Consider the following 7,632-nt stretch of genomic DNA (forward strand, 5'->3'; position numbering starts at 1 on the left):
CCCCCCACCCGATGAAGGGCACGCACATATTCTTAAAAGCAGAGGCGGTCAGGTCAATCCCCCATCTCAGAGGATCAAATTTTATGTGGGTAACCTGAACCTTCGCTTTCCTACTACCAAATATTAGGGACGCACATCTCTTGGCATTTGGCAAAACTTGACCCTCAAAGAAGCACTTAAAGTGATATATAAACGAGGGATAATATTGTATGGCAAGCCTAGTTTGAAAAATAAAAATGAAGCCTTGAACAATTGAAGCCGAACTTTTCGCTAGGTTTTGTTTGTTTTATCGATTTTTGGTTATGGCCGTTACAAAAAATCATTGTCAACGTCCATTGTTCTCCGAACAAAACAAGTCCTAAGACCGACTGTTGAGTTGGTGCCAAACAAAGTGAAACATAAAGAGTTTGTCAAGTATAACCATACGATTAGATTGGCTATGTTGGATTATTTTCTTCCATGCTTACCGAGAAACAACGCCTATTTCTTTGAGAGTGTATTGAACAAGAAAAGTTTCCAGAATAGGCGATCAAACCCCCCAATTTCAAGCAATAACAGGTTTTAACCACCAAATCACGCTTCCTTTTGCGGTCTCGGGTTCAACTAGTCATCAATGTGAGTGGTACTGTCCTGGAGTATTAAATCTAAATCAAGGGGCAACTAAGAGCTACTGCCAAAAAGTTCTACCTATAACAATTGATCGAATTGTATGCTTTCTTGACTTTAAGAACATTAGCATACGGGAAAACCTGTAACCGGGTGGCCAAAACTGTTTCGGCTCGAGTTGACGGAAAATCTGCGATTGAATTGGAACAACAAATTGTAAAAACAGCGTTCTTTGAACTTAGATACTTCTTATGTAAAACGGGATAAGTCACAAGGGGATGATGTGAAAGAAATGATGGGCAAAACTAAGAGTTACTGAAAGAAATGAAGAAACCATATTAAACAGAAACACTGATCTCTCTCTGAATTTGTTTCATGCAAGCATCGCATGCATTTAGCAACATTGGTCCAAATGATGTCCAAAATAGTTTTTGGAGGCATTTGGTATTGCTTGAGCAGCCTCTTCTATTTTCGGATTAGTGATTTTAAATAGTTGGTTCAATCTAAGACCAAACAACCAAATCCAATGCGAAAAATACAAACAGATAAAAAGAAACGAACTATGGTAGAAAAACAAAAAAGAAGTCTTTGTTTAATTTTTTTCACAAAACCTTTTTAGGCAAGGGCAGTTAAAGTGCTGGGAAAGTTCAAAGTTGAGTCCAAGTGAGTTTTGCTCAAATTTGTTGAGCTCTAGTCATTTTGAAAGCAGTTGTGTCCAGATTCTTGAAAATCAATTTTCACTTTTTGCGGTAGTTTGTCTACAAAAAACTTTATTTTGCTAATAGGCTAGTCGAATTATTCACCATTTCCATCTTGATTTATGTCATATGTTACTAATGTATGTAGGCATCCTTTTATTTCAATCTGGCCATTGGGTGGTGAGTTAATAACACAACCAGTATTTAAATGACAAGTCGAACTAGACTTCAAACGAAGGAGTCGAGAAATTTGCACAGGGGTCTAAACTCAGTTTGCAAGTCGCCAGTCTATGAGAGATTATTGGAAATACAGTGCTCTGTTATACCTGTTTAGTTTAATAGAATTTCTTTGAGAGCCAGAAAACGTCGAAAATGAAAGGACTGTAAGGATTAGATAATATTTGCAAAGACGTAACTGTTTTGAAAGCGCTTTTAAAAGCCTTGAAAGACCCAACTTAAAGTCTTTTTTCAGCTTTTTTGCTTGCTTGCTTATCTATCACTTGCAATTCGTCAGAATGCTTCCTTCCTTATCTCTTCTTGATCAAGATGCTTTTTGATTCAATGATTAAAACTCTCTGACGTACTGTATTTCGGGCCCCTTGGTCGCAGTAATTGCCGATATCCCTTTCAATTACTTACATGTCTAGTTTCATGTGCCACGTGCTCGTACAGCTCGACCTAATTCCAGAGTCATAGTTTTTACAACGGATTGGTGGATTTTTGTGCACAAGTTCCGCACCCGTAGATGTCGGATCAATTGCTTGCGAGGGAGACAACAGGGCCTGCTCCAGTCTTGACCCTAATTACGGCTTCGAGATGACTTGGGGACCAAATCTCAACGATTGTCAATCTCGTGTTTAGGACACCAGCGAATTACGAGACGACTTTCATTCCCTAGAGTCCGAGAAAGCCCACACCATCCTTGGGGACAAGTCTCCTTCGTCTCAAGCTCGTCGAATTATCAGCCTAGATCCTGATGGCTTCCAAGTCATTCCGAAAGTCCAAAGGAGTCCCCCCCCCCCACACACACACATTCGCCCGAGAAGTTTCCTGTTAAAGTTCTAGTAGACATTTTGGAAAAGCTCTAATATGTGATGGCTTACGAGCGGGAAAATCGGAGTCGGACAGATCTGCTACCTCCTCGACCAGAGCTCGATTCATGTAATGCTCGAGAAATTCATCGCTGGGAACAACGGGAACGGCCAAAATAGCCGAAGGCTCCACAGGACGATCCAATCGGCGGTGTTGTGTCGGATCTTGAACACGGATGACGCTTCCACTCTTGAAAGTCCATCTGGAACCAAAAACATGAGTTCCATAATGAGATATGAATGGCTCCTGCCTGAGCGACGCGTTGAACAATCAGTCCGAGCGAGGCGAAGTTAGATGAACAGACAGACCAGCCCATGATTGATATATGATGAAAAATGAATAAGGAATCGTAACGAACGTGGAACAAGGATCGCTTAGTCAAGATGGCGATTCCGGTGGAAACCAATTTCATTCCAGCCTGGGAAAATGAACATTTCGAACCTGCCTTCGAAAAGGCGATTTTGGGTTTAGGCGTTAAATTTTGGATGGGCCGATCGTGAAGGACACTCCAAAGTCAGTTCCAAGTAAAGTACTTCCTCTTTTTTTTAGTTCCAAAACGTTCCTTTTGAATGGAAAGCAAGTAGTAATATGTGTCTCTGAAAACTCAAATCGACATCCTGATGATAGATTTTTTTGTCTGATTAGAGACGACGTCGCTACTGGACAAAGACCATAGGGTGAAGAAAATCTTACTTTTATCCAGATAAGGTGAATGCATTTTCATTCACTCAAGTTGCGATCCTATCGACTAGGAGATCGTTCGCCGATTTTAAGCTCAATCAAACGTCTGTGTCAAGAGCAACAAGCTCTTGAAGCTCAGTATGACGTGGGCACAAAATGACCATGACCATCACCATGTTGATAAATCTTAACAACGTGCTGCTAGCCTTTTCATTTTGAGCCCTCATTGGGCTGAGTTTTAAAAGCTCATAATTTTTTATGCAGACGTTCGGTTGAGTCTAGAAAAGACCAACTCGTGCGAAAATGAAATGCATTTGATTGATTGGTATGAAATAATCATTTTCTCCCACGTACGACGCAATAATCACTATTCCCTCGCACATGACACATTGGTCTGATAATGCTCTCTTCAATGTTAAATGACTCGAAATTAAAGCCTCCAATTGCATTATTCTGAATGATCGTATCAAAAAGGCAAAAGCATAACAAAAGTTGTCAATTGATAATCGAAAAGAGAACCCCCATAATTTTCTCTCTGAATTGGAAAGAACCTTTCATGTCTGTGCTCGAGTTGACTGAACAAAGTGTTGCTCAGCCAAATGAAAAGATCCCTATGCTTTGCACTTTAGGTGAATTTCTGTGTTCCATAAACACTTCAAATCCACGATGTAGACCACTTCCGAGTTTTATGGAAATTTACGAATGCAAATGGGTATTGGGAACATTTTGAAAGTGGGGAAAGCCGACCATCGACAAAGGAAGCCCTTATGGCAGTTGGCTAGTGATGGAAAGTACAAACTTCATTGGAATAAATGCTGATGGCACTCAATGACCCTGAACTTTCGGAATCGAACATGTTTCTTAACAAAAGCCCAAAGCATGGTTAATTCTACCAATCCCTGTGAGCCAAAGCAGCAGGAAAGTATTGACAATTATTTTTTTATTCTTTTTCATTTTTGAACATTTTGCATGACAATTTGATATGTAACCAGCTAATTGTCAATATTCAAGTGATTGAACTTGCCATTTCATGGGAATGAACTAGCAGCCATGTACCTTTGCTGTGTTCCTCTCATTTGCTGTTTAATCCCACCGGATACCGTTTTTTTATCAAAGTCTAAAATGTTGTATTTTGTTAGCTGGTCCCAGTTCTAGTCAGACATGATCCGTTATTTTAAAAAGGCTACATTTCACGCGATAAGATAAAAAAAAATGCTTTTAAGCCTGTACAGCTTCGCTAATGTAAACAGGGTAATAAGTAAGCTTAGTCATTTTTTTTTGTTCGGATTTTGAACTTGGCCCACGGCTACCCTTCATCCTCTTTCTCTTTCTACTTTGCCTTCACCCCATATATGTGGCACACGAATACGTCGGTCACTGCGAACAATTCGACAATTTAAACTCTGCGTGTCCTTTATTTCTCTCATATTCCGAATTCCGCTCTGTTGGTCACATGAGGCCTGGTCAATGTTCCATTTTTCCGACACTTCGTTTTTTATGGCGGTACTTGTATTGATGGTAAGACTACTCCACCAATGTTATAATTTTTTTTTATCAATTACAATAGCAACAATATCTCAATGAAATTTTCCCAAAGGAATGCCAATGTCAGAGGATTGGCCAAAGTTACTGACTCATATGGCAATGCACCAATGTTTTGCAACATAACCTTATATAAATCGTAAATTCATTGAACAATAGCACCTAAAGTGGTTTAGAGCCTCTTTTACTGAAGGCGTAAAGAAAGTACATCTAATAATTCTAGTTATGTTATTTTGGCTATCGTAAGTAGGGAGTCAACCAGGGTTTTTTTAGTCGGCAAGGGATCAGTGGCCAAATCGAGATTGGAAACCCCTTCTATAATGTGTTAGTTTTGAAATATTTTGAATTTTGAAAGCTCAACTTTCCTTGTTCGAAGTATGTTAACGTTGGCTTTCTTTGTTAGAAACCATATTTGATTGAAACTGGGGCAACAGTTTGATAAATTAGTAATGATAATAATGGGGAAAAGTACATATTAAATTACAATATCATGTGACGTCATTGCAATTCAAGTTGCAAATTTGTTCCCATCCTTGTGTGCTTTGTGTTCCAAGTAAAATCGTGTGTTCAAACTGGCATCAATACTGATTTTCCTGTATAAAACTTTTATGAAAAATACAAGGTAATGTTGAAAATGTCTTCAAAAATTGGATGAAAACCCTTTCGGAATACTCCAACCTGCGGATTGAAACGAAAATCAAGGCCTCAGTGTCGTATTCGCATCACCAAAATTAGTTAGTCAATTAGCCCTTTCACCTACCTGACTTTAAAGATGCTTAATAATCTCATGTGCCATTGATTTCGTTTAACTTCAGGCATGCCTTTTATTGTGCATCGATGCCAAATTGGTGGCAAAACTTTGTTATTTGGGTTTCTTCAAGCTGAAATTGATTCGGTATCCCAGAATCAATTCAGAATCCCCCACATACCTACTGAAGCTCTTTGCTCAACATTCCATTCGTCTTTTCAAAGGATTAAAAAAAGCCGATAGAGTGGCTCTTCCGCTCATCCTAGATAGATAGCACTTAGATTAAAGGTGCGTGTAACGCTTTCGTCAAATTGCCCTGGAGGGTTGCGACCTGAGGTTACTAATTTAAATTTTGAATTATATTTAAAATGGCTAGTGGCAAGTTGGAAACCGTTAGTTCCTCTCAAAACGTGACCCTGTTTTTTTCTAAGGTCAGGATCTAACCAAGGGGTGCCTATTTGTTCACACTTGAATTTTTAAGTTATATTGGGATTGCGCTTGAGTCTTCACCTTCCGGGTTATCCTGGCAACCTCAGTATTGAACATTCATTTGATCCCATCAATACCCATCGCCATCGTGGAAGTGATAAATAACATTCTCTAATATTAAAACGTTGGCTTTGATTTGGTATATCAAGACCACGTAAATTACGCCAAGGCGATGCCAATAACTCTTTGGCAGGCACTGATAAGCTCGATGTTGCTGGATTACGAGGCTGTTCTATTATTTGTCGAGATCGATCGGAGCATGATGTGTAAGTACCGCGGGTCTCAAGTTCGATCCCAATAAAAGGTATTTGTTATTAAAGGGTTTGCAGGCATTGATCAAATTACTATCGATTTTCCGACAAAACAAAAGTACGGTCGTAATAGTATATGTGATGTAGTGCTTGGCGACAGCTTTGTGGTTCAGCAAGTAGTACGTTTTTTGAGGCTCATTGATTTTAGGTTGAGATGGCATACCATTGAATGCTTTGTGTCCGTCAATGGTTCATTGATTACGTTTGAACGTGGGGTTCTCTTATTACAAAAGTTATCATGGTCACATGGTAATCATTGGTTGTAGAGAAATCTCTCTTGCAGCCACTTCTAATGCGTCTTATGTACGTAGTACAGGATCTTGCTTGCTTGACAATTCTGAATGAGCACTTAACTTGGCTTCTTGAGTCCCATTGACGAACAAGGCTGACAGAAAAAGCATAACGATTCTCAGTTCCGTATCATATACATACATATTTTTATATTGGGTTTGAATGCTGAGACAATGTCAGCAGTTCCCGGTCAGAGCAATTTTAGAGCTTCTTGTTTCGATGATCATTCTTCAGATTGTGTTGTTCTGCTGTAACCTGGACATACAATCACATCGTAGAATATATGCAAGCAAAATCTGTTCGACTGATTAGTGTGGGGTGTTTTACTTCTATTGAGAGTTATTGGAAAGGGTCAACCGGTCTTACCTATTTCGAGAAGTGACGTAAATCACGAGGAGCAAATTTGATTATTTAAGCTTAAACGTGTTCGTCATTGAATCTTGTCACACACCATTATCTGTTCTATGAATCTAGCGTCTACAATACGTTAACACATTATAGCACAGGGTAAATCAATAGTGCATAAAGCACAATCATGACAAATCCAGTTTCTCTCATCATAAGACTAAAAAGTGAAAACAATTTGAAAAGACGGATCCACCGGAGGTGTGCTCAAAAACCTATTCCAGGACGGTTAACAAAAGTGTTTCTGTCCGGTTTAAGTCATCCTCAGAGCAAACGCTTATTTCATTAACTGTCAACATGTTCAAAATTGGCCGAATAAAACGAGCCTTTTGGAGATCAGGTTTTTCTATTGTAAAAGCCCTCTGAGTACATGCATTTGGCCTTTGAAGTTCACATGGAAGTTGTTCTCAATTGTTTATCGAATTTTTTAGCCGAATAATGCTCTTATCGCAACTCTTTGACGAATCGAAGTGAATTTCATCTATTTGTCGCGTTTTCCAGCATTCTCATTGTTATCTATCCAAAGATAACCTCTCTGTTTGTTTTTTAACATACTCGACTTTTCAATGTTTCCTAGTTTCGTGACAATGAATGAGTAATGTTGATTGGCGTGCTTGTGGTTGTCATAAATGATTTTCTTGGTGTGTGCACAAATACCGTTGCGACTAATAGTAAAATTTTGAGCTTAAAAACACTTTCAATCCCTTTCACCAATCACACAATTGAACTTCAACCCCACCCCAAGTCAATTACATTCCTTCATATCACA

This window comes from Tigriopus californicus, chromosome 11 (assembly GCF_007210705.1).
Source record: "Tigriopus californicus strain San Diego chromosome 11, Tcal_SD_v2.1, whole genome shotgun sequence".
Lineage (NCBI taxonomy): Eukaryota > Metazoa > Arthropoda > Copepoda > Harpacticoida > Harpacticidae > Tigriopus > Tigriopus californicus.